At 46.4% G+C, this 19,249-nt stretch overlaps 1 protein-coding gene across 1 annotated transcript in view; it reads right to left on the reverse strand.

Annotated features, from left to right (window-relative positions):
• The window catches only part of LOC126530499 (lysozyme C-1-like), a 101,728-nt gene that overhangs the window by 79,142 nt on the left and 3,337 nt on the right, over window positions 1-19,249 (reverse strand). The window lies entirely within an intron of this gene.

Below are 19,249 nucleotides of genomic sequence, written 5' to 3' on the forward strand. Positions count from 1 at the left end.
CACCATTTGCGATGTTTCTTAAATATGTTCTTCGGTATGACGCTGACCGGAGAACCCGTGTCTAGAATCATTCGCAATTTCCGGCCCTGCCATGTCAACTCTTCCTCATTTCATTTCTTCTTCGCTCTCACCTTCCATTTCCTCGACGGCAAAGGCACCCCGTTCTCGAGGGCGGCAACTGCTGCAAACCTTCGCCAGATGGCCTTTCCTGCCGCAATGTTGGCACTTTGTGTTTCGATGACGGCACATGTGTGTTGCGTGGGGACCGCCGCAACGCTCGCATGAATGGTTGTTCTTTGCAGTGTTCCACTTCGTCCAGGGTCGTCGTCCTCGCTGCGACTGTACAACATTGATGCTGGTTCCCGTAGTCACTGGGTCTGCTCCTCGCATGTCACGAACGTCGCCTAGCGCCTTCTCTGAAGCTATGGCAAATTCTTCTGCTTCCTCAAAAGTTAGCTTCTTCCGCGTTAATAGGCAGCGTAGTGCGTTGTTGTCCCCAATTCCGCATACTATGCGGTCTCGCAGCATACGGTGCAGCGAGTTGCCGAAGTTGTAACTTTCCGCCAGTCTCCGAAGGTCGGCACTGTACTCCCGAACGCTCTCTCCGTCCCTTTGCTTGCGCATGAAGAACGAGAAACTCGCCGCTATTTCATTAACTTGAGGATTGTAATGTTCCTCGAGGTATTCAACGACTTCATCGTAAGTCTGGCTGTTAACCGACACGGTTGGAAGGCATCCTTGCAACATGCGCACAACATTATCGCTCAATGCAGACACCAGCAGAGCACGGCTTTGGCCGTGTCGGTAATTCCATTGCCCTCAAAATAAGCTTCCAACCGTATCCTGTACGTGCTCCAGCTGCTCACCGTCTTGTCGAAAGCCGGTGGGCGAGATGCCATCATTCGATCCTGTCAGTCGCTGACCATGCTCGCATGAAATCCCATCCTCGTCGCCACTGCTGTAGCGCGGGTAACAACAACAGACGCAGTAGGTGCAAGCAATGAAATGGTTTATTGAAGATAGCGTGGCTGCTTTTATTCCGTACGAATCAGTAGGTGCATGCGCACTTCGTGATGCGATAGGCGGGCTTGCAATGACGCGATACGGCATGATGTGTTTCGTATCAGTTCACCAAGGTCCTTGACCTAATATTGTCGAATACCGTACTTATAGCCCTGAGCCGATGAATGCAACGCACGCTCGACAGTCCGCTGATTGCAGTGTTGATGACACTGACGGAAACGAGTCGGCGTCGCGCCCGTAAAGTTGGCTTTGCAGCGGCGCAGTTGAACGTTTGACGTCATTTTGCACCTCGTGGTAGCGTTAGAAGAATAGCGGAGCGAGCGGTGACGGAAAAGCTATGCGCAACTCTGCTCCCTGCGGGAGCATATAGAGGAAGACTACCGCAGGCGAAATTCCTTCCCTGCGTTCTCCCGCACCGGAGTTCGAGGATCCCCTGACGCATACGTTACGGGCCCCGCCTTCTTTCTTTTTTCCTCCCTTTTTTTCCGGCGCGGCGTACTTCCGCTGACGGTGTCGCGCGCGACTGTTGCGTTTGTCTCGCTTCGCGCAGCACGCAGTTCCACGGCCAGGTTCCGTGGCCAGGTCAGGGCGTACCCTAAGCCAAGTCAACAGCACCGATCGCCCTGCTACCGCTGTTCATCAAGGCGCCAAGCTCCAAGGTCAACAGTGAGGCAACGAACAGCTGCACAAATAAGAATTTTCGTGAGCCCATTGCCTCGCTGGTGTCTCCGTGCCCACTGGTGAACGTGAGCGAGTGGCAGGGATTTGTATGGTGCGCCAGCGCCGCACTCTGGGCATACGATGTCGACTTGGCTGGACATGTTATGTTGAGACCAGCTGGTGCAGGAAAGGGGACAGTCGACGTGAAGCCAGTGACCCCTGCCAGGCAAAGCGGCAGCGGGATGGCTGCACTACATGTAGGGCGTACCCTGAGCCACGCCGACAGCACCGATCTCCCTGCTACGTAGCAGTCATCAAACTGCCACGCTCCAAGGTAAGCAGTGAGGTAACGAATAGCTCCACAAATAAGAATTTTCGTCAGCCCATTGTCTCGCTGGTATCTCCGAGCACACTCCGTAACCAAAGCTGCCGCATGAAACCGGGCTGTGCATACTTCCGTAATTGCACTCGCTTGGGCTATCGGGTGGCGCTGCCTGTTTTCGGTTGCGCTGTCCTTTGTCATGAAAGTATTGTAGTGTTTTGTTGCCTTACTTGGAGCTGCGTGTGCCCCAATTTATTTGTATTGTTCAATTTGGAGAGAAGCTGAGTTTTACATTAGGGAGAGCCAATTGAAGGGCACAAATTTGCTCTTCAAGCTCGTTGTCATGTCGCTATGTGAGGTGCCTTTTCAGTGACGTTGTAATTAAGTAGTTCAGAACAGTATTAGGGCGAAGGTTGGAGGGACGAAATGGCGCATTTGTGTGTCTGGTATCGGGATCGCCCGAATTGCGTGAAACTAGCAAGTTTTGCAGGATGCGAAGAAAGGAGGGAATTGCTGTCTGTGCGCAATTTGCCGACAACCTCTAGGCATCTATTATCGTGGTATTTCGCTATACCGTTTAGCAAGAATGATGTAGACAAGAGACAGAAACTTTTATTGCTTAAAAGAATTTTCGTGGAATAGTCGGAGGTCCTTTAGTCCAGGGCCACTGACCTTGGCCGCCCACTTAACCGGTCCCGGAAGCCACCACAATAACCCCAATCCAACGAATGCCCGAGAGATTCTCGCTCATAAGCGGTACAACCAGAAAAAAATACCCTCCTCTTCACCCACAACTCAGTGGAGAGGAAGTCGCCAGCTGGCGCAAAATTCACACCGGAGTATTCCCCACCTTAAATTGCAGACAAGAAAACTGACAAATAGGTTCTTTGTTGGGGATTCATTACGAGCACAGTAACGCTAGAGATGAGGTCATGTGCCCGTCGTATTTCCTTACTTTGTGTTACAATGCACTCATGGAATATTGCGTGCGCCACACAATGCTGATATCGCTTGCGCTTCAGGTTCTCGATTGTGTTTTGTCCCATTTTGTCCCGCGCGAGTGGCATTTCATGGTCTTATGGGGAACTTTGTATCCCATATGGGACGGCCACATTCAATTTTCTTTGGCGCCTGGGAATGGTAGCACAATATTGCGCTGCCCGTAGTTTTCTTCTTGTTATAGTCTTGTCTGTTTCGCGAATGGATACCGCATATGTGCTGCGCAACTCGCTAGTGGATACTGTATACGTCAGTCGTGAGTACCCTTGGCGTAAAATATCCTGTTACTCCAAGTAGTCAGGATTATTCGCAGTTTGTGACTGGCGTCGGACTACGCTGCGCGACCTTCGCGGCACTTAGTCGGCCGCCTGCCGAGTTCGCGCGTGTGCCATGCTTGATTTTCTAATCTCTTGGACGTCGCGCTGGACCTCTCTCTCTCCCAGCCCCTGGCACGGCACCAGCCGTGGATCCCACGTGGCGGCTCGGATCGCCGACTTTACAACCACGTACTTCAAGCTGAAATCGCGGAAATACGAACCAACCCGCTCTTTTCCTTCCATATGACTAATTCTGTGTGCGTGTACTTAGCAAGACTTTTAAGCTGTAGCGTGTAAACAAAATGTGAATTAGAATGTTGTATTAGCAGTTACACAAACACTATATTTTTTTCTGCAAGGTTTGCCAGCCCAAAAGTGCACCGCCAATTTCATACACCGATCAAATCCACAGCTCAAGCGCGCCAAAACATGGAAATGTGGAGCAAGCAGCAGCTCTTGAAGACCGCTAAAACCCGCGGCTCACGGGCGCTTTCCGCAAGCAACACTGCGCTGCACAGCGGCGCGCGGCGCTCGAAAAAGGAGCATGTGAAACAGGCTTTAGTCCACGTGAGGAATGCAAACTTCTTTTTGGGCGTTTGATAAGCGTTGTGTTATGGTAAATTAACATGAGTAGTATGAAGAGATAAAAAAAATTTGCTGTCATATTACAGTCTGCAATGTGTGAATAATTACTTTGCAAGTTTGCCATCTTATGTGTTTAGGGCAATAAAAATAGCCTGTTGCTACTCTTAATAGCTTGTTGCCTTTTCAGTGGCTTTGAATTCTGCCCCTCCTCCCCCCCCCTCCAAGGCTCCAAGAACCAGCACTTATCCCCTGCTGCCACCAGCCATTGCTCATCCATTACCTCGTACGAAATAAATTTGATCTAGAAGCTCGTGCATCTTGAATCTTTTTCCACTTGCAGATTCGCTGCTACTAAGCAGCTGTTGAGTTAGCGGTATAAATCGTAAGAATAAGCTTCGCATAAAATGTGCGCATGTTAACATTTGAAATGCCTTTATATCTACGTGTCTGTGCCCCACATATCGAAAACGTGCAGCTGCTGTGAACGACGGTTAGCGATGAATGACTCTCACGGTTAACGGTCATTGGCATAACTGTAAGCACGATAGTTCTCTTGGCGATGATCATTATTCATCTGGTTTCCGCAGCCAAAATGTGCTAACATAATTGTCCACGTAGCACACGTGTGTGAAGTTTTATTTAAACACCCTTTAAAACATTTCTTGCCTTCCGGCATCCGCGAGAAAACTTTATTGCATGCTGAAAAACATTGCAGCGCTTTTTGTTACAAGGTAATTCGCATTTGCACGCCAACTTTTGAGCTATTCGAGCCACGGGCGCTGTCAGGATTTTATTTCGAGGGATCAAGGGGCTTCTACTCATATGTACGTTCGTGCGTGTGTTTGTATATGTGCGTCTATATATGTACATACAAACTAAACATTTCGGGGGCTTGGCACCACTTCGGCTACGCCAATCGTTCGAGCGTAGCCTGTATTAAAAAGCCATTTTGCTCAGCGCTTGCGAACAAGTGCTGCATGTAGCTCGCGACCAGCAGACAAATAAACAAATGGAACACTTCGCGGCATTTGCCTCCTCCGTGCGCGAGAAGTGGCTTCACTGCAGAGCTAGAACATAACGGCGGACATATGCGCAGCTCTGCTCTCTGCGGGAACATATGCAGGGATACTAGACCTACCTAGAGTTACTGCATATGCTTTGGTAGCATATACAGTAACTACCGCCATCTCTAGTAATGGATGAGAAGTAGCTGAGACTTGGCACGGCTGGGTTAGAGGGGATCGGTGCTAAGTATGCATAAACTCGTGACGAGAGAGGGCGGGCTGCGACCACAGAATAATATTCGCCGATTTCGCTATGGCGGCATTGTATTCCTGCATGGCTTGCCGCTGCATCTACACCATGGCCGTCGCGTCGCGTTCTCTTTCATGACAAATGCAGCATGCGGTTCCTGCTCGTTTCTGGCGCTATGTCAGGAAGTATTTCCTTCGTCTACTTCGGCGCAACCGATGTAGAGACGCCCGAAACATCTTGACGATGATGTACTACCGGAACTGATCGCTCGAGGATATCGCCCTTGAATACAACTTACCTTTGAATGTTACCTTTGGTTTTCGCGCGCGATCGCGGCATATAGTCAACTCGAGAAAGCGTTTGCCAAGCATATCTTGATGGGTGACTGTGCTGTTGAAGCGCAGCTTCGTATACTGCAGTTTACATGCTTGGTGCGCTTTGGCTGGTCCGAGTCGCACTTGCCTGCCGCGATGCACGCTTGCGCTCCGAAAGCTGGGACAGGAAAGATGTGTTTGGCCTTCCTCTATTCAGCGTTTTGTACTGCACAACCATTGCTCGTGCTCAGGAACGTATTCAAGCACCCGACGGCCACGCAACGCATCGGCATTGTTGCAACTACTCAAATCATGAGCGCAACAGGGACAACGCACGCCGAGGGAGACGCCCGTCATCTTGCTAGTGATGAGCGAGCAATGCGCCTGGCTGCTTAGGTGCAACATGGCGCAACTGAGAGATCAGCAGTAACGTACGGTTCTTCAATGTGCGCCGTATTCGCATCGCTACCGCTTTGCCGCCAGGTGCACGCGTCGTCTGCATATATAGGCGCTGCCTAATGGCTGCTAATAACAAAATTATGCGATCACCAGCCCTGCCGCTTTACCAAGATTACTTTCAGAGTATACTCGGGCATTTATAATCAATTTAGCCCAAGTGAAGTTTCGCTGCAGTTGTCCTTTAAGGACTGCTTCAGTTTCAGTTCTGATTGTTTGCATCTCTTCTCTTGATAACGGTCTTTTATTTATTTAGACATAGAGCAATCACCTTTCGCTAATTTTTAGCAGGGTGGTACAAAGAAATTGCGCGTACATGAACATATAGTAGTTACAGATTATACAATAGATAGAATAGATAGAGTCTATCAAGGGGACAAGAAATATAAAACGATCAATGTTTACATTATGGGGTTCTGCTTTAGAGTACCTAAAACCTTTGTTCAGAGGAACTTAATGGCAATAGGATACAAGTAGGTACAGTTCATTTCCACACAATTCAATTAGTAAATGCATATTATAACAGTGAGGAAAACAACGATAACGAGGGTGCTAAAACAATTGCATTAGTTAGCTTATTCCAGTCGACTATGGTGCAAAGAAAGAATGAATACTTAAAGCAATTATTGCGCGTACGAAAAGCGGTTATAGTAAGGTCGTGTTTCTGCCTAGTTGAGTAGCCTGAAGAAAAAGAAAAAATATCAGCTACGTTAATTTTATAATGGCCACTAAACAATTGATATAGGAACTTAAGCCTTGAACAACGGTATCTTAAAGGTAAGGGCGCATGTAGAGCGCTGTTTAAAAGGTCTGCAACTGAAGTACTTCAAAAGTGTTGCATATAAAACGCGTCGCTCGCCTTTGCACTGTTTCTAATTTGTTAACAATAAATTTAGTAAAGGGGTGCCATATGATCGCGGCGTAATCTCATATTGGTAATCCAATTGATTTGTACGCTAAAAGGCGGACAGAAAGAGTTGAAAGCTTGAAAGCATGCCTAAAAAAAAGTTTATAATTTGAATTTGTTATGTGTGTTATGTGTGTGTGTGTTATGTGTGGTCGGCAGCGGCTGCGCTCTGCAGCATTTTATAATACAAGCTATCTGCTACGTCCCACCATGGCGGCACATCACAGGGTAATTAATATCTAGCAGTGGAACTGTAGGGGATTCCATCGTAAAAGGAATGTCCTCCAACAGTTCATTCGGACCCACCCGGAAAAGCCACATGTAATCCTATTACAAGAAACGCTCACAGATACGGTCACCCTACCAGGCTATAAGTCACATACCCAATATGCTGATGGAAAGAGGGGAATCAGCACATTAGTCACCAACAAATGTGTGTTCATAGCCCACGATCTGAATCTTGAATCTAATAAGGTTGAACACTCCCTTGTTGAAATCATCCCCAGCGGACCATTCAAGACAAGTATATTTATACTTAACATATACAGTACATCCAAAGACCTCAGGCAAAGATTTGCGGCAATTATCAACAGGGCTACAAACAAGGCCAGGAGATTTCCACTCCTGGTGGCCGGAGACTTCAACGCTCTGCATCAAGCATGGGGGTACCAACAAGCTAACCGCAAGGGCGTTGACCTATGGCAAACTACAGTCAATAATAACCTCACGCTTATAACAGATCCGGCTTTTCCGACCAGGATCGGCAACTCCTGCTCTAGGGATACCACACCCGATCTCTTTTTCATACGGAATGTGGAATCGGCATCTTGATCGAACCTCCAAGTGGACCTTGGCAGTGACCACAACATCCTGGCCACCTCCGTCAACGTGAGAAGCGGGGACCTCAAAGAGTTCACTATTACAGATTGGGATTACTTTCGCAAGATTAGGGAAGAGCGAGCACAAACACATGACTCAGCACTTAGCCTGGAGCAGTGGGCTGAACAGTTAAAGGAAGATATCAGCGCGGCGACAAAGAAAATCCAGACTGAACTGGAGGTAGGCAGGATTAATAGCCGCTTCGCTCATCTTCTAGAAGCTAAGACGTCACTGTTGAACAGATGGAAAGGGCAGAAACTCAACCGAAGGCTCCGAAAAAAGATCGCGGAGCTCAACAAAACTATAGAAGATCACTGCCAAACCTTGAGCAGACAACAGTGGGATGAGGTCTGCAATTCCGTGGATGGCCAGATGAGAGTTGGAGCTAAATGGAACCTCCTCAAGCATCTGCTTGATGATACCAACACCAAGTCAAACCAAAGACAAGTAATAGCGAAGGTTCTACACCAGGCATCACAATCAGAGACATTGCAGACCGTACTCGACAGACTCGCTCGCAAGTATTTGCCACTGGGCAACTCGAGTGACGAAGACTATCCACCCTACAAAGGCTCATCTTGCCCCGAGCTAGATAACCCCTTCAAGGCATGCGAAGTAAGGGAAGCTCTCCAGAATCTAAATGGCAGGTCTGCCCCTGGTCCTGATGGCATCCCCAACCACGCCCTCAGAAACCTGGACGACTGCTCTATAGAATGGTTGACAGAGGAGATTAATGGAATATGGGAACGAGGGGTTGTCCCGGAGTCCTGGAAGATAGCCTCGATCATCCTCATTCCAAAGCCTGGAAGGCCCCCGAGTCTATCAAACCTCAGACCCATTTCCCTCACGTCCTGCGTGGGGAAAGTAGCGGAACATGTCATACACAATCGAATTTCTAAGCACATCGAGAAACAAGGATTGTTTCCGTACTACATGATCGGCTTTCATCCGGCCCTGTCAACGCAAGACGTGGTGAAACTCGTCAAATGTCAAATCATTGACAACACCACAAGAGATATCAGAGGCATCCTAGGCTTAGACCTGGAGAAAGCCTTTGACAATGTATCCCATGCTCACATTCTGAACTCCATCTCAGAGCTCAATTTGGGAGCCGCCTTCCACAGGTACATAAGCTCGTTCCTACGAGATCGCAAGGCCACGCTCCCAATCGGTGACCTCACGTCCGACAATTTCAATTTGGGCCCCAGAGGCACGCCACAAGGAGCGGTAGTCTCTCCACTGCTTTTTAACATCGCCATGAACAAATTATCGCAAAGGCTCTCCAACATAGAAGGGATCAATCATACGCTCTACGCTGATGACATCACAATCTGGTGCACCGGAGGAAGCGAAGGAGCTGTTGAATTAGGCTTACAGGAGGCTGTAGATGAAACAGAGATGTACCTGGAAAATACGGGGCTTAGATGCTCCCCGAGCAAGTCTGAGCTCCTCCTCTACAGGCCAGTCAGGAGAGGTCCCAAACCTAGAGGCTGGAAACCATTATCTGAAATAAACATCAAACTCCACACTAAAAGCGGCTGTACCATCCCCAGAGTAGACACCATTCGGGTCCTTGGCATGTTCATCGAATCCAATGGCAGTAACAATACGACGCTCAACAAGCTCACAGCCAAGACTGAGAACATGATGAGACTCATCAACAGAGTCTCGAATAGGCGTGGAGGCTTAAAGGAAGACAACCTCCTCAGGTTGTTCCACGCCTTCCTCATGAGTCATATAGCTTATGTGGCAGCCATGCACAACTGGTACAACTACGAGAAGAAACGATTAAACACGCTCATCAGAAAAAGTATTTAAAAAGTACTAGGCATTCCGTTACGGGCGAGCAGGGACCTCTTTATGCAACTAGGAGTGCACAACACATTGGACGCGATAATCGAGGCCCAGGAGTCAGCCCAACTGGCCCGTCTATCCTGTACCCCGGCTGGAAAGAAGATACTGGCAGTTCTTGCGATCAACCCTAACCTCATAGAAGAGCGGAAACATGAAATTTCAGAAAATCAAAGGTACAACATACGAGTTGCACCGTTTCCCCGTAATGTTCATCCTCAACACAACGTAGGCAGACGCAGGGCAAGAGCCCTCGCCCTCCTCAAGCGTACCAAGGACGATCCCTACTCGGCATGTTTTGTCGACGCAGCCCAATATGGACAGTCGTCTAACTTCGCCATTGCCCTCGTTGATCACAACGGACAGATAGTGAATGCGGCTTCCCTGAAGTGCTCAACACCAACCAGAGCGGAGCAGGCCGCAGTTGCTATAGCACTCCTAGACAACAGCAGAACACAAATCTTCACTTATTCGAGATCGGCGGTCAGGGGTTTCGCTTCAGGATCCATCGCTGAGGAGGCTCACAAGATTCTCAAGAACAAGACAATCTCTCCGCACACCATCACGTGGTTTCCGGCTCACCTCGACCCCCAGCTTGACTCGTTTCCCAATCTGAATGACATCGCCCACTCCCAAGCGCGCGCACTAACCCACCGCGCAAGAGCAGGATCGAGTTCAGACTCCGGGGTTCTCGAGTTTCGGGACATTCTCACTACTTTCAGCGAAATTACTACGCACTATCACTTCGGTAGGAGGACTTATCCTCCCCCTCACATCAAACTGGCTAGACCTCTGGCGTCCACTTTACGCATGCTTCAGACGATGTGCTATCCAAACCTGGCCCTTTTCCACACGATCACTCCAGAGGCTTTCAGCTCTGTTTGCCCCGACTGTGGGGCTGTTAGCAATCTCGCACACATGCTCTGGCGATGCCCCTCGTTACAGGGACCCAATCGCATCACAGAACAAGAATGGAGCTCTGCCATCCGGAGCTCAGAATATGCACGTCAAACTTGGGCTGTCCAGAGAGCCCACGATGCGGTGGTTAGGCTCGACCTACCAGTCCCCACGTGGGAGCGGCCCGCAGCTCTGCCCTAGGGCAAAGCTTCTCAGGACCTTGTCATTAAAGTTCTTTGTCTGTCTGTCTGTCTCTGTCTGTCTGTATGTGTGTTATGTGCTTGTTCCAGCTCAGATCGGTATATATAGAAAGCCCCAGGTACTTATAATCAATTACTTCATAAAGAAATATATTCTTAACGTTGTACCTAAAATGCAAAGGTATTTTCTTATGAGTAATCTTCACGGAGACACTTTCATCAAGGTTAATAACCATTTGCCATTCTTCGCACCAGGAAATGCCTGATTCAACAGCTACTGATTGGATGCGCTATTCACTTCAGAGTATAAAATACAACCATCTGCATAAAGCTTTACTTTAACGGGAGTTTGTGTCGCAATATCATTTACAAACAAATGAAACAACAAAGGATCAAGCAGTGAGCTCTGGGGAACACCAGAATCAACATTCACATGTTTTGAATAACAAGCGCGAAAAGAAACAAATTCTTCTCTTTTAGTTAGGTATGGAGAAAGCCAACCTATCAACACTTTATTGTTAAGTACCTTCTCGTGTGAGACCCTATCAAAGGCTTTGGAGAAATCCATAAAAATAGCATCTATTTGTTTGCCATGGATAATGGATTTCTCAAAATCATGTACGGTTTCATCAAGCTGTGTGCAGGTTGAAAAACCTTTTCTGAGACTGTGCTGATACCTAGTTAGGAAGTTGTGTTTATCAAGAAATTCAAGGATATGATTGTGTATTGTGTGTTCCATTATTTGGCAAGGTATCGAAGTTAATGAAATTGTTCGATAGTTGGCAACGTGGTTATTGTTTCCTTTTTTATGTATGGGTTTAATTCTGGCAGTTACTCAAGCATGTGGCAGTTCACCCTCGCGTAATGATTTACGAAATAAAACACATAAATACCTAGAGGGACATCCTGCATATCTTTTTTTAAAAAAAGACGCATTAGGGATGTCATCAGGTATAGGCGATTTTTTCGCCTGGACCTGATGCCTTTACAGTATCAAGTTTTTGTAACATGTTTAATATGCCACTCTCTGAGATAACCACCTCTTACATAGGGTGTAAGGAGACACTGAGAGTTGGCAAGATACCATTGTCCCTATTGTAAAAAGTTTTAAAGTGTTCATTAAAAATATTCGCAATGAACTCTGGATCACTGATCTCTTTGCAATTATCATCAAAGATTTCAAATTCACTGGAAATTGGGGAAATTGTTCTCCTAAACTTGTCTGGTGAGGTAGTTATGAAATTGGGCAATGACTCACCAAAGCAACGGCGTTTATCTGAAGTCACCTGTATTTTAGTTTGAGATGTGAATTCTGCAATTTGTTCTTCATAACTGCAGTGAGAAGAAGTGTCCCTTTTCTTCTTTAATCTTTCTACCTGCCTTCTCGATTTCAAAGTCTCCCTAGATATCCACGGGTTCTTAATTTTAGCTTTCTTGAATATAATTGGTACAAAACGTGCAATTCTTTCATTGACAATGCCTTTAAACTTTGTCCACGGAACGATCACACTATGCGTCCTATTAGCAAAATCATCAAAATGAAAAGAAAGCATATCAAGTATTTATTCGTCATCAGCTTTACAAATGTTAGGAAAAGTAGACACTTCGGGTTTTTTATTGACAGAAACGTCTGATAGGGTTAACAGAACAGCGAAGTGATGGGAAATACCGGGAAGCCCGTCACAAAAATAATTGTGTAATATTTCCTGAAATAAAGAGGAGATCTAGAATTGATTTGGAACTGCCCTGGATCCTTGTATAACTTTCAACTCCCTGTGATAGGTCGTACTGAAAAGCGTTGTCTATCACTGCCTCGGCAGAAACGTCACACGGACTAATGTGCGACATCGTTGACCAATTAACAGTTGGCAGATTAAAGTCTCCTGCCAGTATAATCCGATCACCCGGCTTCACATTCGTTGCCATATAATTTTTCAATTCATCAATTATATCGATGGATGAACCATGAGGCCTGTACATAGTTCCCAGAACACATCTAATGTTATCATGTTAGACCTTGCAAAAGATGCATTCAGCGTTAGGCACATCAGGCATTTTTATTAGGTTTATCGTTTTCTTAAACAGAATACACACACCGCCTTCTTTGAGCTGTGGTCTTTTCTATACGCACTGAAGCTAGGTGGAAATTCTTCGCTGTCATAGAATGAATCTGTTAGCCATGTCTCTGTTAGGACAGCTATATCAGGATTCTTTGATGGAAGCCCCTCCACTTCAACAGCCTTATTTACAACACTTCGGCAATTGATATTAAGAATATTCGGCGAGGAATGGGGTGGCTTATTTTGTCAATCCCTGTTTTGTTCCTAATGCAGTAACAGGACGCGTTGGTGTCATCCCACACGTACGTGACTCCATCCATGATTAGTTTGTCAAACGAGAGCTTGACTTTCACTCCTTTGCCCCTTTCTGTTGTTGACGCTTGCCATTTTGCCTTCTAATATTTCGAATTCTCTTTGAAAAGTCCTCAAATATAGATAGGTCACTGTTCTTCAGTTTATAGGCAGCCTTCAGAACAGATACCTTTCTTCGATTGTCCAAAAATGTGATTACAACAGGTCGCACTTTATTTTCAGTCTTTTGACCCAGTCTGTGAATACTTTCAATGCTTTTTGCTGATACGCCCAGTTTGTGTTGAAATACTTCATCGCTTACTATCCTGCCGAGCGTTTCCGTAGTCTCTGTGCGTCGCTCAGTTAGACCGTATATTATTGAGTTATTCCTTCGTCCTCTGTTTTCAAGATCGTCCATTTTTTCTGCAACTGATGCAAGCCGTATTTTCCCACAACTTTCATCATTCCTGATTTCATGCTTCATACCTTCCTTTCATAAAAGCCTCCCCACCAAGGCACTTGTTCTGCGATGTACTTCCATTTGACTTGATCTCCTTGGCTTGCTCTTTTGGAGACTTCTTCCTGTAGCTCTTTAATCATACAATTGATGTCTTTGTTGGCCTTCTTGGACGTCCTTGCGTTGTCACGGTATATGATGCAACGTAGACCTCGTCTCGCTGTAATAAATCTTTATAATGCATGTAAGAATGCTTCTGTTATCCTGATGTCCACAACGTCTAAACGTACAGCTCGTGTAGTAGCACACACAAGCATTGCAGTATACTATTTTGTAGTGCCTTTCGTTGCATCCTTTATAAGCATCTAACATTTATAATCGTCCACGCTTGTAAGCCAGGATGCCCATCGCATCTTATGAGCGTACGGACTTGCAGCGGAAAACAAATTATCCATGTGAAGAGACTGACTGCCCTGGCCAATATCAAAGCACCTAGGTATGCTGGTCTAGAATTAATCGTAGCTCTTAAAGCCACTTCCACCATGACGCCGTTGAATCTCATGGCAGCGAGTCGTCCCAAGGTCTGCGATTTCGCCAAATCTTTTGATTTCTGGCTTGGCTATCACTGTGAAAAGGCTGAAGACGCCCAGTGTACCCTATATTCTTGCTGTTAGCTGTACCATTTGCCTCTTCGTAATTGGACCGCTCGTATCGATGACATGTATGTCGAAAGATGGCAGGTACCATATATCTTTCTGAAATTCCATCTTATGGCAAGTACCTTTATCTGAGTGGAGGTTTACAAGCCTCTATCTTTTTTTCTAGAATTTTTATAGTTGGCTGCAATCAAGGCTCATTCGCCTTGAAGTTTCTTAGTGTCGCTTACGCTCCTTAAAAAATGTCTTGACTCTTTATGAAGTTTTTTGGCTTCTCCTGGTGAGTCGGCTCCCACTATAACGTCGTCCGCGTAAATGTTGCTCTTCAGCTGCTTAATCGTTTCCAGAAAGCTATCTTCCAACCTGCTTAGGTGGTTTTGCATTGTTGCTGCAAGTACGAAATCACTCGGAGCTATGTCAAACGTTAATCTTGACATTCTCCATGTCACAAACTTTTGCGTTGCTACAACTTGGAATTCTGTCCCACCATAGGAACCTCAATGCGTGCGTCTCTGTGGTCTTCATGTATTGAAATCTATAGAAATGCTTTCTCTAGATCAGCTGTCATTGCTATGCGATGGTCTCGGAAGTTCATCAGCATATGTACCAGATCACAATAGAGATTCGGTCCTGTTTCGAGGTTATCGTTTAAAGATAACCCTTTTGTGAACGATGAAGACTCGTCAAATCACATTCTCTGTGGTTTGTCCATCTTCCCCTATTACTGCCTTATGCGGCATGCAGAAGCAGTGTGTCATTTGTCCATCAGTGTAGATATTTGGGCTTGTTGGTGTAACATTTCGCAGTTTTTCCTGTAGCGCAAAAAGTGTCATTTGTGTACTTCGTTCCTCGGCCACTTCTGCTACTCCACTATTTAAATCATCTCTAATGGCATCGTCGTAACGCCGAAGTATAATTTCGTCCTTTTGTAGCTGTCGAGTGTGTTATCGCAATCTGGTCATAGCTACGTCCTTGTTTTCATCAACTTGCACATAAGCTTTCCATGGAAGTGTGATTGAACAAAGCTCCTCTTCAAATTTCAAGTACGTTACGAAGTACCAATCACTTCTTCTTCTCTCTTGGCTTCTTTGTCAGTGAACATTATGCCTAGTGTTTCAATATTCCAGAAATGTCTGAGTTGCGTGCGTATGTCAGAATTATCCACGTTAACATGAAGTACCATTACGGTTGACTTCTCAATTATTATTGCGAATATCTTAGCTTGACCCTTTACTGTGCAGTCGAATATGGTTTCTGCGGCTGTCAGCCGCTCTTCTAGTGTTCCAATCACGCCTGTCATTACTTGCCAATACTGGCTTGATCCTGTAAGTATTCCGATTTTCATACAGCCTGCGCTTAGACCTGAACCGTCAGTCAACTTTGATTCGTCCTCTTCCTACTTCTTTTGCAGTGAGGTAGGCAGGAACGGTATTCTGCATTTGAAACTGTGTTTACCTCATGTGCTTGCAATAACACTTTTTCACTACTCTTTGTGATTTTTACTTTCACCAGGAGTAGCTGCTCTACACTGCGCTGTCAGTTATTTGCTTCGGCACATAGACGTCGCATGCTATTTTCGACATACCTTGCACTTAATGTTTGCCTTACATAATTTAGCATTATGGCGAGGCCTGGTACAGCGGAAACATTTATGTCTCTTTCAGCTTCTTCATAAGGCGTCGTTTTCCTGCACTCATCAGTATAGCGCGAAGCATTCACGCAAAATACGCAGAATTTTGCAGCTGTACTTTGGCAATTAACCATTCTTGTGTGCTGTTTATTATCAGTTATGTTGCCCTAGCTTTCTTTCCCTTCTGTAGGCACTCTACTTGATCTACGCCCAAGACTGTCTTCGTCACATGAAGCCACATTCTGACCTTGTGTTCAACATCTACTAACCACTTTTCTTTGTTTTAACTGGAATCCAATGTATATATTCAGTGACAAAGGTCTTTCCAGAATCGGAAGAAATATCGATGCATAGGACTGGCGCCTCAAGCCTAGGGATTCTAATCCACGTAAGTGTACTTGCACCTTTTGCGATAGCCTTCTTCAATAGTCATGGTCGCTGCAGTTTGCTAATATTCAAGGTACTTCTTTCATATGTATTTCTACTAGCACGTCATCTTTTCCGTACCGCTGCTTGAGTAGATCAATGACTGTCCCATAGTTGTTGGAAAATTGTAATCCCTCCACGGCAGCTGCCGCTTTTCCGGTTAGTGATGACAGAAGGTACGTAATTTCTTATTTTCGTTCAAGTCGCTTTTTTCATTTACGGCTGTTTCAAATTACCACCAAAATATCTGCCATGTCATTTTATCACTGTCAAGCTTCATTATTTCTAGTTTTGATAGCTTAAGCATTGTTGCTTGCTGCGGTTGTCTAGCTTCGTCATTGACGTTGTGTTGCTCCCTGGCTGTTTCCCGCACTTCTTGCCGAGAAAGGTATGCGTTTGATGCTGTGCAGAGCACTTATTATCTCTGACTCCTACTCGGTGGTTTTTGCAAACACCAAGACAGCTGTTCCCAGTGTTATCCATTACTCCATCTGCTCGTCCGCTTTCTTTAGCGAGTCTGCAATACCTTTAATCTGGCTGGTTATCAGTGAAATCGCTTTAGAATTTTGATTCTCCTACAGTTCTTTTTCCCGCATTGCACATTAGGGTTATTTGCGTCCTCAGCGTCTTTCGCTTCTTCAAAATCACCTCTCTGTTTATCTCGAATAACTGAGGAAACCGCTGGTCGCTAATAGAGGTTCTAGCGGCGAGACGTCATCCGCGTCTTAGTCGCCCTCTGTGTCCTCGCCGCTCCGTGCTGTCGATGTCCCGTCTCGCTGCCGTCGGTTCGCTCCCGAACCTCCTCTTCGTCCCTCTTCTGTGGCCAGTCCGTCGTCCTTGTATACCGTGGCCAGTCGGAAGAGGTTTAGCCGCAATCCTTGTCACGGCACCATGTCGGAGAATCGAGACGGAGCAGCTGCGTTTGATGAGAACGAAATCAAGATTCTTCTTGCTTCTACTGCGTGCGTCTTTGGTACCCGCAGTCTCCTTTATTTTTGTTTTTTCGTCTTGCCCTCTCTCATTAGTTCAATAGGCAGCTCCGTGCTCCAGGCGTTGATGAGTGTGGGAGCCGCCTCGCTGACAGATTTGCATGGGAAGAGGTTTCGGCCTCTGGCAGCGGTCGTGTGATGTCGGATACCGACTCAGTGAAACCTGCGGTGGAAAAAAATTGCTCGCATTCGGAATTTACCGCGGCGCAGCCACCGAGCCCATCTGCAAAAACCTTGTCGGGCGCAGCTACAGCATACGGCGTAGAAGACGCACCGAAGTATGCGAAGGGAAGCGTGCGAGCGTGAGCCTAGAATGATGGTGGCTTGATGTGCGCCGTCTTCCCGAGCACCGAGTGTTGGAGATGAAGTGATCAGGCACGTGCTAGACAATGTGAGCATGTGTCTCCTGCTGTAGTCAGATCGTGGCGGCGGATGGCTATCCGCGCGGATGAGTTCATGCGTGTCCCGCGCACAGCAGGTAATCGGCGTTGGATGGAACGGCTCAGGGTGCACCGAGACGGATGGTGGCTTGATGCGCGCTGTCTTCCAGCGCGCCTAGTGTTGAAATAGGTGTAACCTCAAGCTCCCGAGATGCGCTAAAGCGAGAGGCAGCGTGAAGAATTATTTTTCTTGCATTACCGGTGCTCTTCGTCACGCCCGCGTTTTGAAAGTTGGTATTGGTGGTCATCGAGTGACGTTTGTTCATGAGGATAGCAATAGGGGCTTGTTGGTACGGCATATCTTATATTGTTATAGCGTAAGCTTGACACGGACAACAGAAGGCACATCTGACGCACACAGCACTACTTTCAACAACAGATTTATTTCTCGTTCTCGTCGCTATATATACACCCTCGACCCGTCATACAGCACGTGTGATATTTTTGGAAAAATAAACAAAATATAAACTGGGAACCACACGTAGGCAGTTTCTTGACTCACATATTCACAGACATGTACACGTTCAACGCGAACAAATATAATTCAGCTCTTTTGAAGATAATGAAATGGAAGGTTTACTGACGCATGCGTCGCCGAATGTTGATATGTGTCTGGCTTCTATTATCAAGCACGTCATTTCACACCTGCTTCTACTCGGGATGACTATTTCTTTAAATCTTGGTTTGCACTTGCATCTGTGGCAATGGATGGCAAGAAAGCCGTCAGCGGCCAACTTGTTAACTTTGTTACTGTGTTCTCGTAGCCTGTCATTTATGCATCTGCCTGTTTGACCGATGTAGGATCGTCCGCACCCGAGGGGAATACGGTATACCACACCGGCGATGCAATCAATGAATTTGTTTTTATGTTCTTTTTCGCATGCGCTACGTGGGATTCTTTCTGGCCTTGTGCTTTTACAGAGGCTGACCAATTTATTAGGTGCCGAAAATGCAACGTTGATGCCGCTCTTTCCAGCAATCTTCTTTATTCTATGAGAGATCCCGTGTATGTAGGGGATTACGGCAACCATTCTTTTGTTCAAGTCAGTGCTCGAAACGTGCACCTGCTCCGAACTGCTTTGCTGCACCTTCTCAAGTTCAAGACATCAAGTTTGTGCTCACCGATAACGAAACCTGCTGGTGTTACGAACCTAGGGCAAGTAAGCCACTTTTACCATTTCATTCCGCGCACACAAAACTATCCAAAAGATATCCCAAAGGAAGAACCCCGCATTGACATATACGCCAAGAATGGAGAACCAATCAGGCAGGTGGAGACTATTAGAGTGCTAGGACTTCTCCTGCAAGCAAATGGATCTAATTTCAGGATGATAGAACACATCTCTAACAAGTCAGAAGAAGTCATTAGGCTTCTGCGTAGAGTTACCAACAAGCATAAGGGGCTAGGAGAAGACAGTGCCATAACATTGGTACATGCATTCGCCTTGTGCCACTTCTCGTACGTGGCTGGCAAGCTACAATGGACACAGGCTGATAAGAACAAGCTAAACGCTTTAATCAGACGACTTATAAAGACTGCACTAGGACTTCCCATCAGCACTGCCAATGATAGCTTATTGCGCCTAGGGCTGCATAACTCACTAGAAGAGATAGCTGAGGCTCAACAGGTGGCCCA

The sequence above is a fragment of the Dermacentor andersoni genome, chromosome 4, assembly GCF_023375885.2.
Source record: "Dermacentor andersoni chromosome 4, qqDerAnde1_hic_scaffold, whole genome shotgun sequence".
NCBI lineage: Eukaryota > Metazoa > Arthropoda > Arachnida > Ixodida > Ixodidae > Dermacentor > Dermacentor andersoni.